The sequence below is a fragment of the Aulonocara stuartgranti genome, assembly GCF_965226115.1.
Source record: "Aulonocara stuartgranti genome assembly, chromosome: 14".
NCBI classification, from domain to species: Eukaryota; Metazoa; Chordata; class Actinopteri; order Cichliformes; family Cichlidae; genus Aulonocara; species Aulonocara stuartgranti.
In genome coordinates this window covers 21,839,331-21,851,784 of record NC_138950.1, presented here as the reverse complement: position 1 = coordinate 21,851,784, position 12,454 = coordinate 21,839,331, and the positions used below count along the sequence as shown (strand labels likewise).

The following is a 12,454-nucleotide window of genomic DNA, read 5'->3' as shown; positions in this document are numbered from 1 at the left end:
ATTTTGTCGTCCAATGTTTTCGACTCAATTTTTTCTCCTTATCCTATTTCATTATATATGGACACTTATGATTTGGCACAATGTTTCACCTGACAGTTAACATTTACAATGACAATTTAATTCACTTCAACAGAATGTGATTTTAGTGTCTACAATGAAGATAGTAATCATAAATACAGACTGTATTTACAATCCACAGTCATTCAGCTAGGTGCTGGAAATATTCCCCAGATTTTGACCTATATTGACATGTTATCATCACATAGTTGCTGCAGATTTATTTGCTTCTTGTTTATTACTGAATTTCCTGGAGGAACCCATCCAAGGGATTAATAAAGTTTCATCTAATCTAATTATGCCAATCTCCTGTTCTACCACGTCCCAAATGTGCCCTACTGGAGTTAGATCCCATGACTCTGGAGGACATTTGAATACATTTTCATGATCAAGAAACCAGTTTGACATCATCTGAGCTTTGTGACATGGTGTGTTATCCTGCTGTAGGCGGTCATCAAAGGATGGATATAGTTTGGTCACAGAAGAAATTCGATATGGTCAGCAGGAAGACTTAGGTAAGCTGTGACAACAATGCCCAGCTGGTACTAAGAGGCCCAACGTTCGCCAAGAAATTACCCCTCATGTCATTACACCACCATCAGGCTGAACTGTTGATATAGGTAGGATGAATCCATGCTTTCCTGTTGCCAAATTACACCACATCCTCTCAATGTTGCTGCAGAAATTAAGCGACTTCCTCCGGCAGTTCAAAGACCTGCAGTGTGGGGTTAGGTTAATTGAGGATTATAAATTGCCCATAGTCATAAATGTGAGTGCAGATGGTTGTCTGTCTCTCTGTGTTAGCCCTGTGCAGATTGGCCAGGGTGTATCCTGGCTGCCTCTCGCCCTATGGTAGCTGGGATAGGATCTAGCCCACACGCAACCCTGATAAGGATAAATGAAAGAGAATGGAAGGATGAGCAGTCGAACAAGTGTCCCTAGCAAAGTGGCTGGTGAGGAAATCAATCAAGGTTTGTTATTGTCTTATTCAGATCACACATATGACTTATGGATCAGGAAAGGACTTGCTTTCAGTAGAAATGTCTCTTGACTCCTGTGAGCTGATTTAAATGTCTTGCAGATTCCCAAATAAATAGGCTACACCTAAGGGAAAACACTAAAGCTTTACATGTCTCAGAATGTCAAGTGCTGAAACTGCTGTCTGAAACAACCACTACTGTACACTCACATCTTTTCTGTTAATGTTTTCTCTCACATGCAGCCTGTTTTACTTAGTCAATAAACCACTATCAATAAAAGCCTCCAACCCATCCGCCGTCTCAGCACCTAATGTGTTTGTCTCTGTGGGTCCCGGAGGAGCTGCCGATCAATTACTGACCTGACAGAGGAGCCACATGGAATAACCACGCTTCACTCCACAGACATCAATAGCCCATTATCCTACAATCCACTCGATCTTTTAGCTGCCTAGTAAAAAAAAAAAAAAAAAAAAAGAGATAGTTTTGAAGGTGTTTATAGAAAAAGAAGGAGTTGTTATTCAATTATACTCCAGCATTAGTGCATTATACCATCAAAATTAGAGAGAACTGAGCATAAAGATATTTTAATTAATTAAATCCATATTTATCTTGAACTAATCACAGCAGTTATAAGCTGTGAACAAGGGAATTGATAACATCTGATATTTCTCATTTTTCCAAACATGAAATGATATTAATCGCAGGTACCAAATGAAATAAACCTTTTCATTGTGCTCTGGCTTCGCCTGTTGTTTGTACCTGAAGCACCTGAAATACTGGGAACAAGCTCTTGTAGGGAACCAGTTCATGATTCCCATCTCTCATAGTGATAATAATAATGTTAATAATAACACTGTAACAGTACATAACAATGGCCTCATATACTCATAGTGAATATGTCAGTATGCTGTGCTGTAGTGGCTACACCGAGCTGAGCAATTCGAGAACTACACACAGCTGTACTCTCATGCATGGGTACTGGATACATGCCTTCATAACTACTTAATTTGACGCTATAATCACAGATGCACCATATTTAAAATGATAAGTAAATCTTTCTATGTCCAAGACAATATGTCCAGACGTGATTACAAACTACCCAGATGACATTAAGGTAATGGAGCAGTGCATGTGGTAGTATGGCTTTCAATACTTTACATAAATTACACTACTCACACTACTACACTATACGACATTATATAAATACTCTACTCAAATATGTAGTCTGTCAGAGAAACTCCTAAAAGATATAACCATACTGGGAGTTGTTTCCTCACTTTTTTCGTGGCATAGCTCTGTAACAACAAAGGAGGGCCTTACAGGGTCTGTTAATTAATGTGGCCTTAAGAAACACAAACACATTACAGGGTGCACATATTATTCAAGTCCGTGTATGTGAGGAGCAGGATTAAGAATTTAAATCTGGACTTAACAGGGAGCCAATGAAGAGAAGCCAATACAGGAGAAATATTTTTTCAATATTTTCTCAATTTCTAGTCCCTGTCAGTACTCTTGCTGCAGCATTTTGGCTTTTCAGGGAGTTTTTAGGACATCCTGATAAAAATGAATGAAAAGTAACCTAGTCAGTTTTGAAGATTAACAGTGGCTAACACTGAGAAGTGCTGGTTTTCTAACACTGGAATATTTCTAACATTTTGAGTTATTTTCCAGTGTTAGAAAACCAGCACTTCTCAGTGTTAGCCATTGTTAATCTTCAAAACTGACTAAGTTACTTTTAAACATATAACACTGTCAAAAGTGTTAATTTAACACTCAACAGTGTTGTATTTAACACTCAGAGGTGTGGACCCATATAGACACTCTCCAGTGTTAATTTAACACTGGAGATTTTGCTGTGTGGTTATAAAGGGCTGTGAGGCATAGGAATTTTTTCTTAACTGCATTCTTTAGTTGTTGATTACAAGAGTATTTCGGTTGCCTAGTCCAAATCTTTGAAACACGTTAGTAGCTTTTTCTAAAACTGTCTTTCATCAGAAATTGAGAATCACTCTTGTCGTTCTTTTTCTAAAAGTAGAACGGGAGGCAGACTTTCAGCTATCAGCACCCTCACCTGTGGAACCAGCCCACAATTTATTTTCAGTAGACAGAGACTCTCCTCTTTTAAATGAGACTCAAAACTTTCCTTTATTTCTTTTCCTTAATTTATTAGTTGGAGCTGGATCAGTTGACCCAGACCTATCCTTTAGTTATCCTGATTTAGGCTGTGACCACTAGGAGACTTCCAGTGATGCACTTAGCACTTCGAGTTATGTCTTTCACTGTCAGCATGTTCATATACCACTACTGCATGTCATTAACATTTGCCTTCTCTCTTCCACAGTGAGTCTTTGGTCCTGTCTCCCTCCCATAACCCTATAACCTGATTGGAGCAGATGGTTGTTCCTCCCTGTGCCTGGTTCTGCTGAAAGTTTCTTTGTGTTCAAAGGGAGTTTTCTCTTCCCATTGTTGCCAAGTGAGTGTTTAGAGGGGATTATGTGATTGTTACGGTTTACTCTTGATTACTGTAGGGACTTTACCTTACAATATAAGATGACTGTCTTGTAAATTGGCGCTACATAAATTGAATGGCATCACATCAAATTGAACTTGGATATAACTCCTAATCAAACCTAAAGAAATCTCACCCAATTTGGACATCCAGCACAATCATAGCGGACAAACTGGTTAAACTGAAAGATACTTTTATCCTCGGTTCTTAGGAGGAGATGGGGATATTGCTCTTTGAATTTTCCTTCACCCTATACTTTATTCAATAAAATGTTAACATTTTGTTAAACAATGATTACTTTATTGTTTTATGTTATAAAATAAATTTAATGTCTAAATATGTATTTCCAACTTTTTTTATCCTAACCATACGGATGGATAGTTATCTAAAAATAAAAATATCAAGAGCGTTATCAGGCAGCTCCACTTTGAAAATATGAAGACTGACAGATGATTAAGTCTAGGGTGTGCCCTAAATTATGTGTGAGTGTCATTAAAGGCATCTTCGTGTGACATTCCAACATGTCACACCCCTGGCTCGACGGGAAAGGCAAATTATGGATATCACACATGATTTATCAAAACGTTAAACTTGTCATCGCTTGATTGTTAATGTGTGTATTGTGTGGATGGGTGTTTCTGTGCTGTGTAAAGCTAACAAAATTCAGACAAACCCAGATGGCCTAGAACAGTGGAAGATAGCTGAGCAATTACCAAAGTAACAAACATTTTAACAAAATCCTGGAAGGGGATATAGAGGCCTGAGGGCCATCACACACATTTATTTAGAAAAGAAACAGTCAACATAATAAGTACAAGTACACAGTAACAATCAGTGTAGACAGCTGTTCTTAAAAAAGTCAAAGAGGAACGGCGTAGAATTGATTTGACCTGGATTTTCTCTCTCTGTATGTAAAGAAATCCAATTAAAAATAATGTGAAACGAGAAAAAGCAATAATAAGAAAACACCAATGATATGTAAGATCTTATAATGTGTAAATTCAGGCATTGAGTGTCATTTTAAAGATTAGCATCATTAACACAGTTTTGGAATTATGTGACATCAGGAGGACAGGACCCCCTGATTTAACCTACCATAATGCTTTGTGTCATGTTGTCATGGTAATACTAGGTAAAAAAAAAAACAAAAACTGAATAGAACACATTTAAAAGAGGACAACAAGACTGGCAGCAGGAAGAGAGGAGGATTTAAAGATGAAAAACTTTTCAGGATTTCTCTTAACTTTGGATATTTTGCCAACACAAGTCAAGACGGAAACCTGAAGGCAGGTGGCAGGATTACATCTGAAGACAGGACACATTAAGGTACTGGATAAGGAGAAGAAAATGTCGAGACATGATCATTAATCAAGTCAAAGAAACAGACAGCAAAACTGTGAGTAACATAACACATAAAGAGCACTGGAAATTAACGGATAATTCAAAGTAGCTTAGTACTGGTTAGATGCAATTATATTAACGGTGGAGAAAAAAATTTATACTGAACTAAAGAAATTTTACATTTGATTAGGTCAGGGTCTAAAGCTTCAGATTTGGGTTCAAGTTGTCTTAAAAGGCATGAAAAAATGGATATGAAAAGCTTGTTGAAGAAATCGTGTTGTAAGAAATGAGAGCTAATAGATGTGGCAAACTGAAAAAAACCTAAAGATTTTAAACACCTCAGTGTGCTACTACTGTCACAGAAACTGCAGTTGGAAAAACAAAGGGATGATGCACACAGTGTGTGGAAAAATGCATTATTTTCTTAAAAAGCACAAGGATTTTGGTCGATGCTTATGTGTTTTAAAAATAACTTCTTAACTGACACACTTGACAAACTGACAGCAGTTAACACAATGTACCACTAAAACACAGCAGATATTACTGAAAATGGGCCTCTGTATTAGGGGTGGGCGATATAAACGATATACGATAGAAACGATATAAATTTGGCCAACGATAGAGATTTTGACTATACCGCTCTATCGCGATAGCGCATGTTGATGATGTCATCAAGCTGCGCCTGTTTTGGTCAAAAGCATGGCAACGGCTAAAACCATTATCATCTGCAAATAATGCCAGGCGACAGTCATAGCAAAGAGATGAAGCACTTTTGAAATATGGGGAAAGCCGAAAACTGCGCTTCCTCCACTTCCGTAACATTGATTTATTAATGTTGAATTCTCTCGCAGCTGTTCTATTCCCATGTTGTTGTAGTATATTAATAACTAACCTCGTATTGTGGATGAATAATAGCAAATGACTGGATGAATAATCTCAGTTGTTCTCCTGACTGAAGTTTGGCCCGTGTATAGCATCCTGCTATGCGATTGCATTTGTCCCTGACCACCAGAATCCCTCACGTTAACTTTTATCGAGTGGAGAAAAAGTTGGCGTTCATCCTCCAGCTTCATTGTGCTAATGTTATGCTAACATAGCTGTGTCGCTAGCAATCACGTAGCACAACATTATATACCAGGTAGTCCAACTTCAGTAACCCTGCAAACGCCACTGCTGGTTAGTTTTCTGTCTTCATTTATGTTGGAAGTGGTAGCAGAGCTGTACGTTTTAATTAGTTTCAAAAATCTCTCAGTCAGAACATGGTATGAAATGGTTAGTTGTAAACTAGCAAGCTAACTTCCTGTTAACTTGTAACTCCGTTAAATTTAATAAATTCTGTTTTCATGGATGTAAAACTTAATTGTTACACCCGATAAAGCAGCAACGCTGATGATTTAATTAAAGATGAAAGAATTTAGACCGTTTTTAACTCTTAGTATTCGTTTGACTTTGGGACCTGACTAGGGTTGCCAACTCCCTGAAAAATAAATAAGGGACACCTCGTGGCCAGGGCCGGGCGACCCAGTTGTCTTCACCCTTCCCAGTGTGGTGAATTTTCTAGCTCTTTTTTTGTGTGTGAAATTATTTTTTTAACCCTTTGACTTGAATTTGATTTAAGTAGATGTGTATTCTTTGTGATATGAACACATGTGAAACAAATGATCATTTAGCCATTTATTTTTAGCTCAAAATGACAACATTAACACAATAAAACAGGTCTCCTTCTTAAACAGAAGCCTGTCATGCTTAACTTTTGAGAATATAAGTAAATCTTTCTTTAAAAGAACTCTGTCCTGCTTAACTTAAAATAATAGAAAACAATAGAAAGAAAAACATTCTTGTAACAGTGCACATTTAGTGCATTTAGTACAATCGGCTTCAGTTGAAATATTATTTCAGCTTTTCTAATGCTAATCAGCTGCTCCTGTTTGTAAACCCGCTTGTTCCCATGATTACGCATCTTAACTCATCATCATTATTCATCTATGTATTACTTTTATGTATTAGTCATCTATTTGTTGTAATCATCTATCCTTGCAGTTGTTTATTACACAAAATAAATTATATTATCACACTTCTGGCCACATAGCGCTGATATTCATTGCACATGCCCATATTAACTTTTCCCAGCCAGGTGTTTTCCTTTTCCCATTCTTCCCTTTCTCTGAGGGGAACAAACATTGCTGCTCTAATGCTGGGCTTACACCGTGCGGTTTTAGGCCCATTTTGAGCCGATTTTTGAGTGATCGGACCGATTTTGGCCTTCATCGTGTAGTATACGTGGGGTAACGAGAAGTGATTAACACCTCACGACCAGCTCCCGATCATCAATCGCTCGTGAGGGTCTCACCACAGCCGCTCACACTGCTCGCGCGCAAACAAGTAAACGTCGGTGAAAAAGACGGAGCAGCACGGCTGTGCAGCGTGTGATCTGGACACAAGCGATGGAGGCACAACTTGTAGAACTTTGGAAAGCTCATCCGAGCCTTTTCGATGTGGCATCACAAAATTATCACGACCACAACAACCGTGAAAACAGTTGGATTTACACTGCTGCTCAATCACAGCTGCCTGATGAGTGTTTTTCATTAGCAATTTAGCAAAGTTGATGGTGGTGGTGTGTGTGTCTGTGTGAGTGTAAGACGGAGAGAGAGAGAGCGACAGATTTTCTGTTATAACCTTAATTTTATGGACGCACAGTGTGAGCACTCAGGTCGCATCAGAGCATCGGGCGGTATAGTGTGAGACCCTGCATCGTGACCTACCAACTTCTAACCCCTGCGAGTCAATCGTGCAGTTTGAGCAGGAGCTGAATAACGTGACTGAAAAAATCGCACAGTGTTTGCCCAGCTTTAGGTGTACTGTCGTCCGAGACTTGCACCGCCGTGTCGGCGTTTGTTTCCCTGTTGGCCATGCTTCTTGTTGTGGTCATCTGTTGTCTTCCGGTATTTTCTCCGTAAGCGACCTTTCCTCGACCAATGAGATGAGCGGTAATCTGAATTGTCATACTCGAATTGTCATAAGTGTGCTGTCAGCTCATTGGTCACAAAGCAGGAGAGGGGCTGGGAATTATGTTTTCAAACAAAGCGTTAATTCCATTAAAAGTTATAGACTACTTTTGATTCTCACTGTATTACGGGACAAAGTGCGTCCCTTATTAGCTCAATACGGGACGTGTACTTTTGTTTCGAAATACGGGACGATTCCGTATTTTAAGGGACGGTTGGCAACCCTAGACCTGACTATGAGGGGGTTTGGACCCAGATTACTCCGCGAAGCTCCTCACTACGGCAGCCATAATGCTCTGACAATCCATCAAGCAGTGCAGCTTACCAAAGTTGTACTAAAACATTTTTTAACAGATTTCTGCACACAGAAATTGGTTCGAGGTCAGTAAGCACAACCAGAATTCATACATAAGGCACACTCTCGATTTTTGAGAAAATTAAAGGATTTTTAGTGTGGAAAATACGTTATACAGAAGAAAAATATATATATATCGTTACCGCACATGCTTAAAATTATATCGTGATATGAATTTTAGGCCATATCGCCCAGCCCTAGTCTGTATACAACTGTATATATTCCATTGAACGTCATTATGAATTTCAATATTTTTAGAAAATTAGTCGTTTCTACGTCACTTCAAACTTTTGAGCTGTAGTGTAGATTGCAATGATAGTGAATGGTCCTTGATTATAGCAGATGATATTGGATATCAGGACAGGGAGACACTGTTAAAAAGTTATGAGCTGTCTTGCTGCAGAGAAAGTGGAGTCGGTCATCCTTGAAATGCTACCAAGATAGGCAGCTGGCAGGATTGAATGATGCTCTGCCTCTGTGGTCAAGTACAGACATAGGCTTTAAGCAACCATGAGCCAGGCAGCATGCATAAAGTGGACTAGTTAGATACCTATCAGCCACTTATAGGAGAAAATACATGTGCACGCAATAAAGTGGACTTGTTAGGGAGAGTTTTCCATCAGCCTTGAAACACTCCAACTCAATTTGTAAAGACGGACACAGCTAAAAAATGTAGTCTTTGATTGGAAGTGATGACAAAATCCTGATCCCATGCACACAGATACATGCATACAATACACACCACTGCTCAAAAGTTTGACGTCAGGGTGAAAAGTCCTTGTTGTAAATACAAATTTCCATTGGTTTTCATGTAATATTACATGAAATTTAACAGTAATAAGAATATATGTACACAGTAATACAGGGGTCCATTTTTAGTAACAATCACCAGAGGTGTGGACTCGAGTCACATGACTTGGACTCGAGTCAGACTCGAGTCATTAATTTTATGACTTTAGACTTGACTTGAAAAAATGTTCTAAGACTTGTGACTTGACTTGGACTTTTACACCAATGACTTGGGACTTGAATTGGACTTGAACCGGTTTACTTGAAAAGACTTGATATTTTACCCCAAATATAAAATTTAACATGCATATTATATAGAGATTGAAAATGTGACGTCATTCACGGGTAGAACCGCAAAGGATTCTGGGAACTCGTGGCAAGTGGTACTAGCGCACGCAGGCTTTCAATTAAAATCAGTCACACAGCGATAAAAAGAAACACAAAAATGTCAAGAAGCTGTTGTATTATTAACTGCAATAGCCGGTCGCATGACAGCCACGGGAAGCCGACGGGTAAAGAGATCGGTTGTTATCGGATTACGTCGTTGAAGAGAAATTGTTCGAGCCATGTTTCCGAAGTAACAAAGACGCGACGGATGGCCTGGATTGCAGCCATTCAAAGACCAAATATAACGTCCCAGAACACTCCAGCTCACAGGTTAGTCTGCTCCAAGCATTTACACGAAGGTCAGTGTTTTTTAGTAGTTAATACGTCATTTTCATAACATAATTAGTGATATAGGTTACAAGCAAGTCTGGCGCTGAACAGAAATTGTCGCGCTATGCTCCTTTATTTATTGTGCATAAATAGTGAATTGTCCTGACACAATATTGCGTTTCGCTTCTGTTATTATGGTACATTGACAAAAACATATACTTTTATTCACAGGATAAAACAATTGTTTTGTATCACTAATTGTCCAGTACAATTACAGCATACAGTATTATTGTCACTGCTACATTTCTGTGATGGGTACCAGAAATTATTTCCACTACTAATTAATTACCGTTGAGCTCAAAGGTCCTATTAATAAACTGTTAACGAATGTGTATTTATGACGACGATTTGTGAGACTGGTAAACTTATGATACGTACGATGGTCTTTCGTTCTACACGGTGCATTTCAAGGTCCTGTACCCATCCGTCGGTAAACTGTACCTGGGCTTGTTGCAGTGACCTGAAGTTACTAAACTTCATGAGTGTATGCACTCACTCCAAGAACCGTATGATTATAAATATGCATATAAATATGCTAAGATGAGATAGCTGACTTCATCTAACTAGCAAATGTTGTCCAGGCTACGTTGGTGATGCAGTTTTTTTTTTAATGTGTATGATATTTTTGTCATGCGATTTTAAAACTGGTCCTACAACCGCATCCAAGAATAACATGCAGCTTATCTCAGAACTGTCGGTGAAAATTATTCTTGGAGCTAGGTTTAATTGAGCTGCATTTTATAGAGGTGCAATTTCACAATTTGTGTATATTTTCTAAGTTCACTATTTTGTCATGTGTTGAGAAAAACACAGATTTTAAAATTACATGGTCTAATATTTACATTTAGCATAACTGCAACATTCTTTTTTCTTTTTTTTCTTTTTTTTTAAAGACTCGAAAGGACTTGAAATTCAAAGTTTCAGACTTGTGACTTGACTCGGACTTTTACACCAGTGACTTGAGACTCGACTCTGACTTGCCTGACATTACTTGAGACTTGACTTGAGACTTGAGGATAAAGACTTGAGACTTACTTGAGACTTGCAAAACAATGACTTGGTCCCACCTCTGACAATCACTCCTGTACTTACAGATCACATGGTGGTACTTAATGCTAATGTATCAGGTCAGATGGGTAATGTATGATTAGAAACATCTTATGGGCAAGAAGAGCGGAAAACTACTCTGCAGCTTAAAAAAAACAATAATTGGGTTAGTTGGGATCTGGAAATTCAACTTTGAACACTTTCTAAGTATATTATGCTTTTCAATTGTGACACGTGGAATATGATGGTCAACGAACATGAATTTTGTAAAATTTTATTTTTATGCTTTGAAAATATGTCACATTTTCATTTATAGTGACCCAGAATTCATGAGTGTTTGTAGACTTCTTTTTATTTCATGGGCTCATCTTCTTTTGATTCCGGGGCCTGCCGAGTGTGTTCCCGCCTTGGGGACCCGCCACACCTGGGAGCATAACCACACACACCTGCAGCTGATCAGCCTCGCCTGTGGAGCTTCTTAACAGAGTGATCTCCGGTCGACACTGGATCGCTGCGTGAGAAACCGTCAGTTTACCCGGTGAACATAGATGTTTAGAAGTGCGTGGTTTGCCCTTCGTGTTTTTTTACGGCTGCTTTTGTGGTTTCCTGCAGGATCGCGTAGCGAGCGCACGGGATTTAGAAACGGAGTGAGCGGAAACACGGACCATAGTCACTGGGAGGAGATCCTGCACAGCAGTCGGGGACATACATTCACCGAATTCAGTCTGCATCTTGTTGTGATTTCACTGTAAATAAACGCACTGCATTCATCACAGTACAAGTACATTTTTTCCAAATGATCTCATTTGCCTTTGTTTTAATATCTTAGAGCTATTTCCAGGGGCAAGACTGTTTGTTAGATTCTGTTTTAAATCAGGTTGTCATCTTAAAATCAATCTCATAGCACTGATTTTAGAGTAATGTACAACAATTGTAAAGTCATTTAAATTTCCAGAGGGTTATGGTGAAATTAAAGTTGTTCTTTTGTGTGATTCTTCAGTTAACTGAGCCTCAGATTTTTCTAAGATTTTGTAATTCAGAAGTGAACCATGTGAAATACATGATGTGTTTAAAGAAAATCTACTGGAGCTCTCTATAGAAATGATTCTGCGTTGTGATTCTTTTCCCCACGCTGAGCCATTACAACCAATTTTAAAGTGCTCAATCCCACTTTCACCTCTTCCCTACTCATTTTCCTGTTTACATGCAAAGTCACCCTTTACAATGTGGGCAACAGAATAGAGCTATATGTTATTTTCCTGTTGTGATCTCTTATTCTTAGTTAAGAGCATTCTTAGTTTTGTATTGTTTGTTTGTAAGGATTTATGGTAGAAAAGGTGGGGTTAAACAGTTATTAATCACTGTATGCATACAGTGTGTAGCTAATCATGTGCCTGTATGATGCCTAACCGTGAGGTGCCACCTCTGTTATATTTAAAAGGACAAAAAAAAATATAGACCAGTTCCTAAATGTGACCAAATTACCCGCAGCCTTGAACTGCTGTGTTACACCTCAGCCCTTTACCTTGAAAAGGTCAGGCAGACAGGCTACAACTGAACTACAGCTCAGTGATTTCAGAGCAGACACTGAGGTCAGGAGAGGAAGCAAAGCAGCGAGTTACAATGTCAAACAAAATGTGGGGAAAATGTG

General features: G+C 38.7%; 1 long non-coding RNA gene across 1 annotated transcript; it reads left to right on the top strand.

The window, feature by feature from the left end:
• The first annotated feature begins 4,852 nt into the window (after positions 1 to 4,852).
• LOC309687231 lies at positions 4,853 to 11,837 on the top strand. The gene is made up of 3 exons (XR_014270658.1): positions 4,853 to 4,942; positions 11,120 to 11,328; positions 11,416 to 11,837. It is a non-coding gene; the product is annotated as an uncharacterized lncRNA (long non-coding RNA).
• Positions 11,838 to 12,454: the final 617 nt, after the last annotated feature.